This window comes from Callithrix jacchus, chromosome 9, assembly GCF_049354715.1.
Source record: "Callithrix jacchus isolate 240 chromosome 9, calJac240_pri, whole genome shotgun sequence".
In the NCBI taxonomy this organism is placed as follows: Eukaryota; Metazoa; Chordata; class Mammalia; order Primates; family Cebidae; genus Callithrix; species Callithrix jacchus.
In genome coordinates, this window is record NC_133510.1 from 41875901 (window position 1) to 41894509 (window position 18609).

At 38.3% G+C, this 18609-nt stretch overlaps 1 protein-coding gene across 11 annotated transcripts in view; it reads left to right on the plus strand.

Annotated features, from left to right (window-relative positions):
• ERGIC2 (ERGIC and golgi 2) overlaps window positions 1-18609 on the plus strand; it is a 63246-nt gene that overhangs the window by 9496 nt on the left and 35141 nt on the right. For 7 of the 11 annotated variants that reach the window (XM_078339011.1, XM_078339009.1, XM_078339010.1 and 4 more), the window contains one exon: window positions 10013-10108. The exons of 2 other annotated variants lie outside the window; for them this stretch is intronic. The gene's annotated coding sequence lies outside the window, so the exon portion shown is untranslated. Of the gene's footprint in view, window positions 1-10012; window positions 10109-17661; window positions 17723-18609 lie in introns of those variants that run through there. 2 more of the 11 variants (XM_035255941.3, XM_035255945.3) reach the window with 1 other exon arrangement.

An 18609-nucleotide genomic window follows, 5' to 3' on the forward strand; every position in this document is an offset into this window, starting at 1 on the left:
TGATTGTGGAGAATTGTGAAAGCAAGACTAACAAATGTATATGTTTTTATTGAAATATTATTTAAACTGCTATTATGAAATTAGTCACAATCAGCATTTTTAAATGAAACAAGAAATATCAGCATACAATATTCTTTTTTGTGCTTTGAAGACAGGGTCTTTCTCTGTTGCTGAGGCTGCAGTGCAGTGGCACCATCATGGCTCGCTGCAGCCTCGACCTCCCCAGACTCAGGTGATCCTCCCACCTTAGCCTCCCGAGTAGCTGGGCTTATAGGTACATGCAACTGTGCCAAGTGATTTTTGCATATTTTGTTTCACCATGTTGCCCAGGCTGTTCTCGAACTCCTGAGCTCAAGCAGTCTGCCCACCTTGGCCTCCCAATGTGCTGGGAGTTTGTATTTTGAGCATGAGCCACTGCGCCCAGCCAGGATTCATTATTCTTTTTTTTTGAAACTGTCACCCAGGCTGGAGTGTAGTGGTGTGATCTTGGCTCACTGAAACCTCACCTCCTTGGATAGTCTTTTGAGGAGTTTGCATGTTTTTTTGTATATATGTTTAAAAGGAGACGAGAATTCATTTTTTATACATATCTGAAAAGGAAGTAGAAATGAGTTTTAACATAATATGAATAAACAATACAAATCCACTGTGCTAGAAACTTTTTGTTTTAAATAGATTGCTGGTACGAAATAGAAATCTCCAGTAAATAATTATATAAATAAGTATATATCTTAACTCTCAAATTTCTGTGTATATTTGAGAAAAGTCATAGTTAAAAACATCTCTTGGTTTTTAGTTACTAAAATTATTTCCTAGAGAATTTCTTTTTAAATTTAAGAATGGAATAAATACAATGCTAGAAATTTATCTGATGCATCTTCTTTATATATATTTGTATTTTGAATATGTATAGTATAAAGTGTTTTAATAAGTCTAGTTGTCTGTTATACTGGAATAACACAAATAATGCCACAGAAAGAACAATAATAATTTCACGATTACGTGCGATATTTTTATTTTAAAAATTTATGTTTTGAGTATTCCAAAGATGCATATATTAATACTTTATTGATCTGCTCATTTTTAAAGCAGAGCAAGAAAAGATAAGTCTTATCTCTTGATCAGAATCCTAGTTTTGAACCTATGAAAGAAATACATGCCTCCATCCTGGGATTTTGATAGAGTTTTAAAATTAGTTTATTTATTTATTTTTTTTATTTTTTTGAGACGGAGTTTCGCTCTTGTTACCCAGGCTGGAGTGTAATGGCGCAATCTCAGCTCACCGCAACTGGGATTACAGGCACGCGCCACCATGCCCAGCTAATTTTTTGTATTTTTAGTAGAGACGGGGTTTCACCATGTTAACCAGGATGGTCTCGATCTGTTGACCTCGTGATCCACCCACCTTGGCCTCCCAAAGTGCTGGGATTACAGGCACGCGCCACCATGCCCAGCTAATTTTTTGTATTTTTAGTAGAGACGGGGTTTCACCATGTTAACCAGGATGGTCTCGATCTGTTGACCTCGTGATCCACCCACCTTGGCCTCCCAAAGTGCTGGGATTACAGGTTTGAGCCTCCGCACCCAGCCTAAAATTACTTTTTTATAATGTTTTGTAAATACTTTTTTTTTTTTTTTTTTTTATGATGGAGTCTCACTCTGTCACCAGGCTGGAGTGCAGTGGCATGATCTAGGCTCACTGCAACCTCTGTTTCCCAGGTTCAAGCAATTCTCCTGCCTCAGCCTCCTGAGTAGCCAGGACTACAGGCACACACCACCATGCCTGGCTAATTTTTATATTTTTAGTAGATATGGGGCTTCACCATGTTGGCCAGGGTGGTCTCGATCCCCTGACCTCATGGTCTGCCCACCTCAGCCTCCCAAAGTGCTGGGATTACAGGTGTGACACACCGCCCCCAGCCTATTATTACTCTTCTAGGGTATAACAATAGAAAACAATATAGGAAGTTGGCCAACCCAAGACAAATGTGACATTCTAGCTGTTGACCAATTTCTAATGGAAAATTCAGAGAGAAATACAAATGTGTTGCCAGCCATGCTTGGGGAGCCCAGGTTGTCTGGTAGCTGTGCTGCGGCTGCAATGTTAGGGCCCTAGCTGGTTAGTCTGCAGAACCAGACAATATTATTGTGGAGGCTCCCTGGCCACAAAACAGTGGGTCCTGACAGCAGTGCATCTTAACTTTAGGTCTGTACTGTTCCTGTGGTGCAGGGGCTCTGAGACTGTTTGTTCAAGGGCTCACAAATGATCTCCCCACATCACAATAAATATTAAAGATTATGATCCCAGTGATATAGTCTTTATCTGGCAAATAAATGAATATATTTAGGTGAATGAAACTGTCTGTCTTCAACAGTACACATACCACTAATAGCTTTTCATTTTAAAAGCTGCTTTCTCCTTCTTGGTATTTTTAAAAATAAGTGATTAACAATGCTCCCCTCTCTTTACTCATCTATAGAATGGAGATAATGATGTCTTAACATGTGTGCATAAGCTTCTGAACATAGCACCTAGAGCCCTGGAGTTGCTCAAAGGCGGTCTCCTTCCTTGCTCTCCTCTACTGATAGATCACCATACCTGCTCCCGAAATAAAGATATAAAGTTTTGAAGAATTTTAAAGAATGCTTTTGAAAATAATTTTTTTCTTTGATTTCATCTGAATCGTGTTTCAATGTGATATTGAGACATTATCTGAAAATTTCTTTCTCAGTTTAAAAGTTGCTCAGTATTAAAATTCTGGTACTTCTAATACTGGTCTCCTGAAAGTAGTGAGATGGATGAGAATATTGCATAATGTCCCATAGCTAAATGATTAGATATAATGTTTTCAGTGTCTTCAAAGTAGCAGATCCTTCTATCTGCTCAAAAACTTGGTGAGCAGGACCCTTCAGTGAATTTAAGCCTCATTTTCTTTTTCATCCCCCAACTTTACTTTTGAAGAGGTAAATCGCAAGAAGTCATCCTTAAAAGGCAATTTTCAGACTTTTATGTGTTCAAAATTATTTAGAAAGTTTGTAATCAAATCTTAGAATCATAATTTTGAGTTTTGATTTGGTGAGTTTTATAAAATTCTACATTTTTAAAGCAATGCCAGACTTAATGCATGTTCCCTAGACATTTCCTTGAAAAACAGTGTACAGGGAGTAAATATAACTTTCAGAGACCATTATATAAGGGTATAACATCTAGTATTATAATTGTAATAATGCACTGAATCATTATCTTAAGGCACCATGAATCTTAATAATCATTTTGTTTAGTGTTATGAAGGAAAGAAAATATATAAATTAACATTTTTCTTGGGGATTAAAATTATTAAGGGAAATCCCTGTTTTCCAATAATTCAAGATAATAAAAATTTTTAATATAGATTAGAAATGTAAGCTAGGCATGATGGCTCACGCCTCTAGTCCTAGCACTTTGGGAGGTGAAAACAGAAGGATTGCTTGGGCCTGGGAGTTTGAGACCAGCCCAGGCAACAAAGCAAGACCCCCATCTTTACAAAAAACTAAAAAAAATTATCTGGGCATAGTGGTGTGGACCTGTAGTCCCAGCAAATTCAGAGGCTGAAGACAGAATCATTTGAGTCTACAGTTCAAGGTTGCAGTGAGCTATAATTGTACCAGTGTACTCTAGCCTTGGTGATAGTGCAGTACCATATCTATAATTTTAAAAAGAACAAAAAGAAATGTAAAAGAATATATTTTTAGTAATTATGAAAAATGACTATGACCTCATTAAAAGAGGTATCTATTTCCCTGCTCCCTTATGACAAATACTGTCAACAGACAACCTGGTAATAGGAAGAAGTTACTTCTGGAACATGGGAAGCAGTGATTTGATACTATTAAAACCTGTCTCTACTCACCCTGGCTTCTCACAATTTTGTCCTCATGGTGATCTATCCTGTTGCTTCTGGAAAAACATATTGAATTAGGTTGATATGGATAACTTCCATGTTTTGAACTTTTGCTATACAACTTAATATCTTTCATCTTGCTGAGAAGTGCTATACATATTTCTGAAGTTAAATAATTATTTCAATACTTTCTTATATTTATGCCACTTTATCTAAAAGTTGAAGTCTAAACACATACCTTTATGAGTTTTTCATTGATGGAGGTCTACAGAAGAGTTCAAATAAATTAAGGTTCAATGTTGATTCTTTATCTTATAAAGTTACTACAAATAACCGAGGAATTTGAAGCATCATATATTCAGTTTTCTGTACTTTCATGACCTAGTAAAATCCTGTTCTTGTGTAAGTTACTTACACTAAAGCTAATGTGAAAACTGGGCGAGGAATGGTTAATCTGGCTTTGTCATGTAGTAGTCATGCTATCTTGGGTAGGTTATTTAACTTCCCTGTGCCTCAGTTTTATTATTAATAGAAAGGAATAAGAGTACCCTGCCCACCTACTCAGCACAGGTGAACATTCAGTGAGAATGGGGACTGCAGGAACTGTAGCTAAGACCTCTCCACTCCCAAGCCCATGCATTTCCATGCTGGTTACAGGGGTCTGTAACCAGTTTCTCCAGTCTTTAACTGTTCCTCTGCCAGTACACCTCTGCCAGAGGTGTTACTCACCTTCCTCTTGCTGTCTTTTCAATGCTTCCATCCTGCTAATCACTAATCATGGCTCAGTCCATCATTTGCTTTCTGTTCTTTTATAACCAAGTCAGAGAGAACATTTAGAACAATGCTTCTTAATCTTGGCTGTACAGTATAATCTCTGGGTTGCTTAAAACTCTCTCTCTCTCTCTCTCTCTCTCTCTCTTTCTCTCTCTCTCTCACTCATACACACTTCTAGGCCAGGTTGCATTTTTGACTACTTAAGTAAGACACAATCTGAGGAATAGACAGCTGGCATCAGCATTTTCCCCCTTCTTATCTTGCTTTATGCATTTGATTTTAATTAAACTTATGTTGAAATAATTTTAGATTCACATGCAGTTTAAGAGATAATACAGACATCCAATATACTTTTTACCTAGTTTCTGTTACTGGTAACATCTTTTAGGATACTAATACAATCGAAATATAGAAAATTTCTATCACCCCAAGGATGCCTAGTGTTGCCTTTTTTTTTTTTGAGATGGAGTTTCGCTCTTGTTACCCAGGCTGGAGTGCAATGGCGCGATCTCGGCTCACCGCAACCTCCACCTCCTGGGTTCAGGCAATTCTCCTGCCTCAGCCTCCCGAGCAGCTGGGACTACAGGCACATGCCACCATGCCCAGCTAATTTTTGTATTTTTAGCAGAGATGGGGTTTCACCACGTTGACCAGGATGGTCTTCATCTCTTGACTTCGTGATCCACCCATCTTGGCCTCCCAAAGTGCTGGGATTACAGGCGTGAGCCACCATGCCAGGCCTTTTTTTTTTTTTTTTTTTTTTGAAACAGAGTCTCTCTGTCACCCAGTCTGGAGTGCAATGGTGCAATCTTGGCTCACTGCTACCTCTGCCTCCAGGGTTCAAGCAATTCTCCTGTCTCAGCCTCCTGAGTAGCTGAGACTACAGGCACACACTGCCATGCCTGGCTAAGCTTTTGCACTTTTAGCAGAGATGGGTTTCACCATATTGTTCAGGTTGGTCTTGAACTCCTGACCTTAGGTCTTGAACTCCTCCCAAAGTGATGCCCTTTTATGGCAACACCCACTTTACTCTTTCCCAGACCTCTGGCAACTACGAATCTTTTCTCTATTTCTAGAATTTTGTCATTTCAAGAGTTTTATGTAAAGGGAGCTGCATGCTATATAACCTTTTGAGATTGGCTTTTTCACTCAACACAGTCCCCTGGAGATTCATCCAAGTTGTATTGTGCTTGTTCAATTGTTATTTCCTTTTAATAATTCATTCATTTTAAAATATGAATAGTATTACATGGTATAAATGTACCACAGTTTGTCTAATGGTACTTCTGTCAAAGCATATCTAGGTTGTTTCCAGCTCTGGGCTATTACACATAGAGCTCCTGTGGAAATTTGTGAACAAGTTATGTGGACGTGTGTTTTCATTTTGGCGGGATAAATGCCCAAGAGTGCAATTTCTGGGTTATATGGAAATTGCATATTTAGTTTTTTAATAAACTAAGCTGTTTTTCCATGGTAGTTTTACCATTTTATATTCCCACCGGCAATGTATGAGTGACCTAGTTTTTCTGCATCCTCACTGGCATTTGGCATTGTCTTTTTTTTTTTTTTTTTTAAAGTTAGCCATTCTGATAGCTGTGTAGTGATAGTGATATCTTATTGTATTTCCCTAGTGGCTAATAGTATTAAACATTTCATCTACTTACCATTTTTTAACCTCTTCAGTGATAAGCCTCTTCATCTCTTTAGCCTATTTTCTAATTGAATTGTTTTCTTACTGTGTGGAGTTTGAGGATTCTTTATATATTCTGCCACTAATCCTTTGTCAAATATGTGGTTTGCAAATATTTCTCCCAGTCTTAGCTTGTCTCTTTATCCTCTTAACAGGATTTTTCACAAGGTAGAAATTTTAAATTACATGAATTCCAGTTGCTCCATTAAAAAAAAAAATAGTTTCTCCTTTTGATGTCGAGTTTAAGCATTCTTTGTCTAACCCCAGATTTTACCTTTGCTCTTCCTAAAAGTTCTATAGCCTTACCCTTGCACTTTATATTTAACTTCGTGATCCCTTTTCAGTTAATTTTTGTATATGTAAGGTTTAGGTTTAGGTTTCTTTCTTTCTCTCTCTTCTTTTCTTTTTTGTGGTCTAAGGGATCTCTAACTGCTCTAACACCATCTGTTGAATTGCTTTTGTGCCTTTGCCATACATAAAGTGAGCATATTTGTGTGGGTTTATTTCTGGAATCTTTTTTCTGTTGAGCTATGTATCTATCCTTTCACATACTACTACATATTATTGTAGCTACATAGTAGGCTTTATATGGAAAAAGTGATTTCTCCCAATTTATTCTTGGTGAAGATTGTTTTAGGTATGCTAAGTCCTGTGCTTTCTCATATAAATTTTAAAATAAGCTTGCTATATCTAAACAACCCTTGCTGTGATTTTAAGAGGAATTGCATTAAAACTATAGCTCAATTTGGGGAAAATTCACATATTTACTATGTTGAGTTTTCTAATCCATGAGTACAATACGTCTCTCCACTTATTTAGGTCTTCTTTGATTTTCTGTCACCAGAATCTTGCAGTTTTCAGCACACAGATCTTATATTACATGTTTTGCTAAGTGTATACCTAAGTATTGCATTGTCTTCACTGTAATTTTAAGTGGCATTTTATTTAGGTTCTACATGAAATGTGATTGACTTCTTTGTGTTGACCTTATATCTGGTCCTTCCTGAACCTAGCATTTCTCCTGGAAATTATAATGTGTAGCCAAGGTTGAGAAGCACTTTTTTAGATAAAGACCAGTGGTGACATTTAATATCCTTAAAATCTTGTGATTTCCAATTTCAGTTCCATTCTGCAGTCCTTGTGTGTATACCTGCATGGTTCTGCCTCCTAATATCCACAATCATCATTACAGACATTTCCCCTTCTTTTCAGCCCTTCTTTCCTTACCTTCTTGTCTTGATCCTTTTTCCTGTTCTCCTAGGACTTTGCTTCCTACTTAACACCACCTGGTATCAATGGTAACATAAGAATTTTTTCTCTTCCCTCTAAGAATTGAGTAACATCTATATCTGTACCTATTCATTTCTTTTCACTGGGAAGAGTAAGGGATGACTTTTTTCCCCATTAAAGACAAGACATTTCCTACCTATGATTTCCAGCGTCATTACCTTTATGTGAATATTTGGGCATACTTCTTTCATGTGTTTCCTGTACTATTCTGTTTGTATTTAAGTAGTTGTAATAATATACCTAGTATAAGTTTTATTTTATTGTACATTTTCATTTATAATTTTCAGCATTGCTTCATAATATTAAAGACTTTTAGAATATAATTTTAATGAATACATGGTAGCCTTTCCAAGAAATGGATTGTTTCCTTTAATGATGCTGGATTGCCTATCCTTGAATATATATTTTTCCCAGGTCTAGGATTGCCTTAAAATAAACTTCCTAGAAATAGAATTGCTGGATTTAGGGTATAAATATTTTAAAGATTCTTGACACAGTTCTAAGTTGTAAACATAGCTGGATGGACTGTAACTTGATACATCCTTTTGTTGTCTTTTCAAAAATCAGGCAATGTAGCAATAGTTGCTATTTTTTAAAGTACATGTCTCATAGTCCAACAATTCTACTTTCCAGGAATAATGGCAAAACTGTACAGCTTTATTATCTGGAATGCTTGATATAGCTTATAAAAATAAAGAGCTACTAGTCTAAATGTTCATTAGTGGGATTTAATAAATTGTGATACATTCATTAACTGAATGACATGAGTTGATGTGATCATAATCTAATAAATGAAAAAAATCAGAATAAGAAAAGCAGTTGGTAGACTGGACACGGTGGCTTATGCCAGTAATCCCAGCACTTTGAGAGGCTGAGGTGGATGGATCACCTGAGGTCAGGAGTTTGAGACCAATCTGTGCAACATGGTGAAACACTGTCTCTATTTAAAATACAAACATTAGCTGGGCATAATGGTGGGTGCCTGTAATTTCAGCTACTTGGGAAGCTGAGGCAGAAGAATCTCTTGAACCCAGGAGGTGGAGGTTGCAGTGAGCCGAGATTGCGCCACTGTACTCCAGCCTGGGAGACAGAGTGAGAATGTGTCAAAGGAAAGGGGGGGGGAGAGGGAGGGAGGGAGGGAGAGAGGGAGGGAGGGAAGGGGAGAGAGAGAGAGAGAGAGAGAGAGAGAGAGAGAGAGAGAGAGAGAGGAAAGAAAGAAGGAAAGAAGGAAAGAAAGAGGAAGGAAGGAAGGAAGGGAGGAAGGAAGGAAGGAAGGAAGGAAGGGAGGAGCCAACTGGTTAAAAAACAATATGTTGGCAGAGGGAAAATGGTGTAGCTCAAGAAAATCTGACAGAAAGTGAAGTGATAGAGCAATGATTATCTGTATAGGCAGCATAGCATAAGATTTGGATGTGCATAGGAAGGTAAGTAGTAAAAGAACAGACAAGTTTCAAGGAGTTCATAAAATTTTATTAAGAGCAGTAAAAATAAAGAACAAATTATTGAAATAAATGAGCCAGGATAGTAGATAGGCTGAAGTATTAAAGTATGTAAAAGTCTGAATCAAAACAGCATGGAAAACAAACATGCATCTGTGTGTGCTGGAAAAATTTAAAGTACTACAAATGTGATTCTTCCCCATTCCTCACATGATGAAGTTGAAGAAGGAAGACAGGTATACTTTTCTCTACTGTCACTTCGGATTCAACAAGGTGATGTCCTAGAGGCACATGGACAAAGGGCAGATGTGTTTTTAAAAAATGATTATGAATGAGAAACCAAGAGCCACACATCTGAGTATATGGCATATGTTTCTATTGTCCTGGGAGGATATGGTAATACTTGGAGCAAACTGGTAACATATAAATTGGGCTGATCCCTTTTGAGTAACAGATAGCATTTTCTGGAAGACTTAATTAATTGCAGCATTTTAAAGAGTAATGTTGGCCAAGTGCATGGTTAATATCTATAATCTTAGCACGTTGCGAGGCTGAAGCAAAAGGATCGTTTGAGACCAAGAGTTTGAGACCAGCTTAGGCAAAATAGCAAGATCCCATCTACCAAAAAAAAAAAAAAAAAAAAAAATTGCCACGTTAGATGGTGCATGCCAGTAGTATTATACTATCTAGTTTGGAGGCTTATGAGGCAGGATCACATGAGCCCAGGAGTTAGAGGTGGCAGTGAGCTACAATTGCATCACTGCACTCTACCTGGATAACAGAGTGAGACTTTGCCTCAAGAAGAGTGGGGGTTACTGTTAGGTCAAAGTAAATATTTCCAGAGCTGTCATTGAAGAGCAAACAACATAGACAATATTATTATCAATCCTGTAGATTAAATGGTATTTACCTTTCTCTTTAACATCCTTTTTAATTAGGAGAGTTTTCATCACCAATCTGGTGCCAGATAAAGATGATAAAACAAATTTACCTTACATGTATGACTGCTGGATGGGGAACAACTAAACCTCATAGTGAGTATATGCACCACCTCCTCCAACATTAAAATCCAAACAAACATATGTGATATCTAAGGATACTCTGCTTATTCATTTTCAGTTTTTCTTGATTTTTAATATGAATAATGGTGTGAAAAGTCTTTTAAAATAATGAATCTAAAGGTGACTTCCTTGGTTTTAGGTTATTATAGTCATGAATACCCGTTTATTGATACTTATAAAAACTTATATTCAAGAATATCTAGTGATTTTATTACTTAATATTTGTAAGTCTCATTTCTATGTAATTACTCTCCAATTGTACTATAAACATATGCAAACTCAGACACCCATACACAATTGTTTTTATAACAGTGAAACTCAAACTTGAAGGTATGAGCCAATTTCTAACCACGTGAGGCATTTTTCTGAAACGATGGATTGGTATGAATGGTAAGTGGGTGGAAAAGATTATGTAAAAATAGCCCATGTAAAGATCAACCCATGAGTTTGGCTTCACTTCTACTGTATTGTACAACTGAGTTAACAAGTTACAAATATCCAATAGACTAGAGTGAATCAGAATGTAGTTTCCACTGTCAGCCTCTAAACATAATGTGTATTCAGCAAAGTCAAAAGAATGAGAGCACAATGAAACCAAGGGAATTATATCGATCACTTTATCAACAACTGATTTGGGTCTAAACTTTTTCTTTTTCCTTCTATGAAGTGATATTATTTTTCTCTCTTCCTAGAATTGTAGTGAAGATAAAAAGAATGCTTACAAAATAGTTTTGGTGTTTCTGTTGTATAAGCTAAAGTGGAATAATATTAGGTCTTTATAAATCACCTAACAACATCGTTCCAGTGCTCAGAGAGAAAAATTGCGGGATTTACCCTGAGAGTCTATCTATATGTAGGGCAATCCCTGTGTTAGCCTTTAAAAGCAACTGCCTAGGTTTATATGTGTTTTTATTCTTTTGTGCTAGAGGATGAATTTTCTTAAATAGTACAGCAGGCAAAGTTATCTCTGATCATTAGTACCTCTTGCCAAAGCCACCAGGGTATGGATACTGAAAACACCAATATATTCAGAAGAGCTGCAGGATCATCTTCCTGCATGGTAATTCAAGGATTGCATTGATGAGTCTGGGAATTTTCCTTTCAGCGTGTCTCACAAACAGGCATTTATTGATCCATAAAGAGGGAAAGATGCATGTTAGTTTTAAAAAGAAAGGCAAGAAGAATAAATACATTGCTAAGTTACTTTAAAAACAGATGAACTGTGATTACTAATTTGATAGTTGAAGTGAACTCAGTTCTCTAAAGGAATTATTCATTACTTGAATGAACTATGTGAAATTGCTGATATTCAATATTTTTTGACCTACAAACATGATTATTTATTTTCTTTCTTTCTCTCTCTCTCTCTCTCCCTCTCCCTCCCTCCCTCCCCCCCTTCTTCTTTTTCTGAGATGGAGTCTCACACTTGCATTCTCACTCAGGCTGGAGTGCAGTGGTACAATCTTGGCTCACTGCAACCTCCAACTTAAAGGTTAACGTGATTCTCCTGCCTCAGCCTCCCAAGTAGCTGTGATTACAGGCATACATCACCATACCCAGCTACTTTTTTTGTATTTTTAGTAGAGACAGGGTTTCACTATGTTGGCCAGACTGGTCTGGAGCTCCTGACCTCGTGATTTGCCCACCTGGCATGAGCCATCACACCCAGCAGATCATTTCTTATGATTCAGCTGCATAACTGAATTAGGTGTCTGAGTGCACATACTGCTGGTAGCATTGAAAACATAAAGAAGTTTTATGTAACTGAAAACCATCTCCGGGCATTTATATAGATGCTTGAAAATTTCTTCATCCAGTCTATAGTCAGCATTAAGTGAATTTATACTAAACTAAACCTTATCTTTCAGTCTCTCCTTGAAGGTATAGATTTAATCCTTTTGAGAGATCCGTCACACCAACCAATTACCTGAGTGGCCATAGTTTTCTGTTAGGTTATGGGCAGAAATCAGAGAGATAAGAAAACAACCTGTGCCCTGCCTGACCATCATGGGCAGCTGGGGTTTGTGTCAGCCAGGTATCAGGTATTTGGGAGAACTTCTCTTTTTGCTGGTTGCAGGGAGATTCTGGAAGATCACTGCAGTGTGCCCAACCTGAAAAGTGCAAGCCTGTTGACACTGTGAGGTGAGGCAGCAGTCACTGACATCCCACTGCACTGTCTTCACAAGAATTTCTGCCTGCAGTGATTGGATCACATCTGTCATTGGAGGAGAAATGTGATCACTGAAAGAGCATGGTACAATTGTGATTAGAAATGGGAAAAGAGGCCAGGCACACTGGCTCACACCTGTAATCCCAGCACTATGTGAGGCTGAGGTGGGTGGATCATGAAGTCAGGAGTTCGAGACCAGTGTGGCCAACATGGTGAAACCCCATCTCTACTAAAAATAGAAAAAGTAACTGGGTGTGGTGACATGTGCCTGTAATCCCAGCTACTCAGGAGGCTCAGGCAGGAGAACTGCTTGAACCTGGGAGGTGGAGGCTGCAGTAAGTGGAGATCATGCCACTGCACTCCAGCATGGGTGACAGAGTGAGACTCCATCTCAAAACAAACAAACAAACAAAAAAAAAAAAGGAAAGAAAATAAAAAAGATAGTAGTACACCTGAAAAATGAGTGTCTTGTCAGTGCCGAAATATTCAGCATTACTTCCACCCGTCATTGTCATTGCAGAGGTTGGTGTTGGTGTGTTTGTACATTCAATATTAAACATTGGTCACAAAAGTTAATGTTGTTTCATGCCTCCTGGGAATTTACAATTTGAATTGTTCAATTCGTATCTTGCATACCATGTGTATGTCATATATTTTGAATAGTATTATATACACTGGTACTTTTTTTTTCTACTTTGGCAAACACTGGAAGAAAAGAAGGGCAATATTCTATCCATATAATTCTTAACTTTACACACAGGGATACAGGCTGGAAACTTCTCTGAGCACAAATAGATAGGTATGGTCCCTGCCAGTTTGACATTTGTGATGAGGAGTGGACATTTAAGAGATTATGTTTCAGGCATATCAATTGACCTTAACAATTTTAGATAAAATCTTAGGATATTTAATCTGTTTATAAGGTATTTAATTTATCTGAAGCTCAGGTTGTCTCAATCCCCTTACCTCTGTAGGCTGTAGCCAAGAATCAGGGAGGTACTAAGGAAGGTCACTGAGCCAGAAGAATGGATGTCAAAGTCCATCACAGAAATCTGGAATATAGAATGAGTAGGAGCCCGAGGCAACATTTTTTTTTATTTTACACATTCCACCAAAATTTATTATTTGGTTTCCAATAATGCAGTATTCCAAAAGGGTGTATGGTTCAGCTTGAGGTAAGCACATGTATAATCAAATGAGACAGCAATTCATAGGGAAATAGAAAAATTACATATATATATTCAAACAATTTCAAAAAGCTTAATATTCAGGGCTTCCTTCCTATAGAACTCAATATTGTGAGTAGATCATAAAAGTTTGAATTATGAAGCTGCCATTTCTGTAGATAAAAACATCCTGAAAATTAGCTAGTTTATGTGATTCAGCCTAATACTTGTAATTACAATAATACATCAAGATGTTAGGTTCAGTACATCCACATTATGAAAATTTTGCTCTTCAGAATGAAAGTAAAAAAGCTGATATACTTAAATTAGGAATTCTTAACTCTTGGACAAAATGGTTTGTCTCCCAAATATTTCTGTCTATATTTAAGGCTAGAGGTAACTGAGGCTTCACTGAAATTGGTTAATCTTTTTCTAATAAATCTCCATTTAAAAGTTGGAAGGCAAGTATGGGCACAAGATATCTCTGTAATGATATTAGAAAATAAAACCTGCCAGGACCAGGCGCGGTGGCTCACGCCTGTAATCACAGCACTTTGGGAGGCTGAGGCGGGTGGATCATGAGGTCAAGAGATTGAGACCCTCCTGGTCAACATGGTGAAACCCCATCTCTACTAAAAATACAAAAATTAGCTGGGCATGGTGGTGCGTGCTGTAATCCCAGCTACTCTGGAGGCTGAGGCAGGAGAATTGCCTGAACCCAGGAGGCGGAGGTTTCGGTGAGCCGAGATCGCGCCATTGCACTCCAGCCTGGGTAACAAGAGCGAAACTCTGTCTCAAAGACAAAACAAAACAAACAAACAAAAAACAACAAAAAAAGAAAAGAAAAATCTGCCTTTTCTCACTCTTTCTTTTAGCCCCTTTCTCTCTTCTTTTCCTTCAACCTGTTTTCCTCCAACCTCTTTTCCTCTTCTTCTCCACTGCCTGTTGCCTTTTACATTCCCCACTTCTAACCCCATCCCTCCGGATCTCTTACACTCTTTCAGCTTCTCAATTCGTCTCTCTTTTTTCACCTCTGTTAATCTTTTTTTCTTTCTCAATTCCTCTCCTTTTTTTTTTAGTCAACAACCTCCCTCTTTCCCTTTCCTTTCTCCCTCCCCCCCTTTTCTCCCTCTCCTCAATCTCTTACACTCTTTCAAATTCTCATCCTCCTACCCTCTCTCAATCCCTCTTGCTTTCTCAATGCCCTCCATCTTTCTCTTTACCAACCAACCTCCTTTACCCTTCCCTTTCCTTTTCTTACAAATCTTTTCTTTCTGTGTTCCCTCTTTCTCTCAATCCCCTCCCCAACTTCTTCTCACTTTTTCTGTCAACCTTTCCTTTCTTTTGCAAATGCTACAGTGTGATATTATTATAAATGTCCTAGTAATTACTAAAAACCCTCTGCGTGAATATTGGTTTAAAGCTTCCACTTTCATTGATTTAAGTTATACTTTTGGATAAGAACACCAAGGAAAATGAAAGATGAGACTTGCAATAGTGATTCTCTAATTCTTGTTAATCTGTTTTGTACTATTTTTACTTTGTCTTTTGTGAATCTTTCTCTTCTTTTTGGTACTTAACACATCACTTGTCATATTAAAAGTGCTCAATGAATATTTGTTACAAGAGTGGCAAGGCTGCAAGTTTAGTTGACAGACATGTGGAATGCCCACAAGCACCTCAAAGTCAGTACATCCCAAATTGATCTTTTTGTCTTTTTTGGGGGAGTGGGGTGGACAGAGTCCCACTCTATGGTTCATTTCAGCCTATTAATTATATTAAAATATTGCACACATAATGCTTTATAGATAGAAGTGATTGCTTTGCTGAAACAGAGATATCAGATGGCATAGACTGGATAGACTAAAAGTATTTATCCATCAGCTGATTATAAAGTCTGAACTTGTCATGTGAAAAACTGATTTAAAACTTTTAAGGCTGGGTACTATGGCTCACTCCTATAATCCTAGAATGTTGGAAGGCTGAGGTGGGTGGATCATTTGAGGTCAGGAGTTCAAGATCAGCCTGGCCAACATGGTGAAACCCTCCCTCTACTAAAAATACAAAAATTAGCCTGGCGTGGTGGCAGTTGCCTACAGTACTGGCTACTCGGGAGGCTAAGGCACCTCCTTGAACCCAGGAAGGTGGAGGTGAAGGTTGCAGTGAGCCAAGATCATGCCACTGCACTCCAGCCTGGGCAACTGAGTGAGACACTATCCCCCTCCCAAAAAAGACAAAAAGATCCATTTGGCATGTACTGACTTTGAGGTGCTTGTGGGCATTCTACAGAAAAAAATTATTCATTTATTAGTTTATCTCAATATTGCTGCTTACTTGCTGAAACTTTTACTCAAACTAGAGAAAGAAAAAAATGGCACGGAAACACCTTTTCATCATCTTTACTAAATACAGGTTGTTATAGAACAGTTATTAGTCTCAGTTTAAAACCTATCTTCTGCAGGTAATACATAATGGACTTTTTTTAAGGCAAATTATTTTTCAGATGTAATGCCACTGATAACACAAGATTAAGTATCCATCTCTTTTTAAAGTTAATCAGGTTTCAATCTTCAGGGGAAATTAACTTTTGTCTTCACTGGGTAGATTAGAAAATGGTGAATTGTTTTATAAATAAGCAGAATCAAATTAGTCGGTTTTGCTACACCGGGAAATCCAACTCTCACATGATAGTTGTTACCCTGAAAGTAGGTTATCCTGGAGACCAAGGATCAGGTGTAACTAAGTGAACAACAGCCAGCCTCCATCCAACCAGGAGTCCACACTCACAAAGAAGGAAGAGTTGCTGATGCCTTTTTGGCAAATATAAAAAAGCATTTTAGATGTATATTAATTTACTTAACCCTCATAACAACTCTGAGATATCATGCTCATTTTACAGATGAGCAAATAGAGATGCAAAGAGATGAAATATTGTGGCCAAGATCACATGCTAGTAAGTTGCTGATCTGGAATTTTAGCCCAGGAAGTTGTGTCTCCAGTGACCATGATTTTACCCACTACATTATACTTCTTAAGCATGTCAAGAAAGTGAGAGCTTCAAATTGATTTAATTAGACTAACTTTGAAAGTCTGAAAATAAAATTGATTCATTGGAAACTTTTCATCCATCCTTACTTCAGGGGATGGTTTCAATTTAGTGAAATTTCATATTTCAGTAAAGGTTAATTCATTACATAAAACAATGTGATTTTTGCCTTTGAAGCACAGTTTAGTATTGTGATCAAGATTTCCCTGACTCTCCCAGATGTCTGAATTTGGGTACATTACTTCACTACCCCTTGACTCAAATTCCGTATTTATTAAACAAGTAAATACTGGTATTACCTTCTAAGAGTGTTGTGAGGATACACAGATTTTTTAAAAAGCAGTTAAAGCTTTTAAATTATTGCATAAGCATTTGTCATAATTATGCCTTTGTTAGACTTCTAGGTCAATGAATAAGAAAAATCTCAACGTTTGATTATAAAACCTGTTAACAGATAGGTGAAAAAGAACCTGGAATAGGTTTACTCTCCAGCAGTTCATATTTAACTTTTCTTCCCAAAGTCCCCTCTATAAACTCCTGTTCTATGAAGTGATAGGAAAAGATGAGGCATTAATGTTCTTTCTCAACAAGTATTTGAAGGCAAAGTAGGTGTTGGCTTAGGGAGATGAGGAAGACAGATGTGCTTTCTTAGGAAAGAGTAAAACCTGGAAGACAATAAAAATGCGGATCAAATAATAAAAAGCGTTACTTATGGCGGAAAAGGAAGTTTAAATGTTCTTGTCAGGGGAAAATGAGGACACAAAAACTGAAAGGGCACAAAACAACTGCAGGGGTGATAGGCATTAGGGTTGTTAGGGATAATTTCTACACCTTTCATTACTAATAAGGTTCTTATTAGTAATGAAATACGGTGTGAGGAGCTGAGATTCCTTCTGAGGTCTCTAGGTGTCAGTCGCCCTTCCGTATCTCCTTCCTGGACAGAAACCGACTGGCAGCGCGATTACATCTTTGGTAAGTTGCAGGCTAATCTCCGTGTAGCACACTGCTTTTATCTTAACCACGCCTCTTCATTCCCTAAGCACTTCGTAAGCAAAGAAAATATCGCGAGAACCCCACATTGTCTCTCTTCTGACGTTTTCAGCCATGATAGTCGCTTTTATTCTCGCGATAGTTCCGGGTACGCGGGAGTCCCGGCGACCCGGGCTTCTGTGAAACATGGCGGTAGGCTGGGACCGTAACGTAAGGTAAAATACTGAAACCCCGCTGGGTGCTGTTCCCTAGGTTGTTCCATGGCTGCTCAGGGCGTAAATGCAGCTGAGGGCACTGGGAGCCTGTCATGGGCTTGACTCCTTGTCTTCATTGGTGTCTGGAGAGCGGATCGGACGGAGAAGCCGCTCCATCTCCCCTGGGGGCGTTACTGGCAGGACCCTAGGAAACGATGCTACTGGGAGCTCCCCTTTGCCTGGTCCGGGTGCAACTCCAAGGAGTTCAGGAGCTTCCTCGGTAGCCCCTGATTCTGACCCTTTGCTTCTCACAGTGCCCGGTGCCCCGGTGGCTTTTCTAGTCGCAGGCGAGTAGGATCCCAGTCGATCGAGTCCCAGTCCTCTCGGGTGTCAGGCTCCCTACCCCAGTCAAACAAATACCACATTCTTCGCAGCACGTTGCCCTCTTTCTCTTTTTTTAAGAAAGAACGAGGTCTTGGCCTCGCCTGGAAGGAGTTTCGCACCGTGCTCCGGAAAATCAGAAAGAAGGGCAGGGCGAGACGCTAGGAGAGACAGGTCCGACTGTCACTACTTTTCTTCAGCGCAGGAAACCTTCCGAAGGCAACGTGTCAACTCCTGGTGGAGAATAGCCTTAGTCATCGGTAGTATATAGAGTTTACAGGTCGTTGTTTGAGAAAACACTTTTGAGTAACTTTTATATTTAGTATTTAGTGCCCCCGAGACTTAAAGTGACATAATAGCTGTTAAAATGTTGCCAGACTGGTTTTCAGAAGCAATGAAAGTTACGGTTAAAAACAGGATTTATTCATTTGAAGTTGTCATTCAGTATTTCAATTAATTGCCTAGCCTGATACATTGAACTTTAGTATACATCAATTATAAAGAGCAAGGCTGGCTTGTTCACCGAA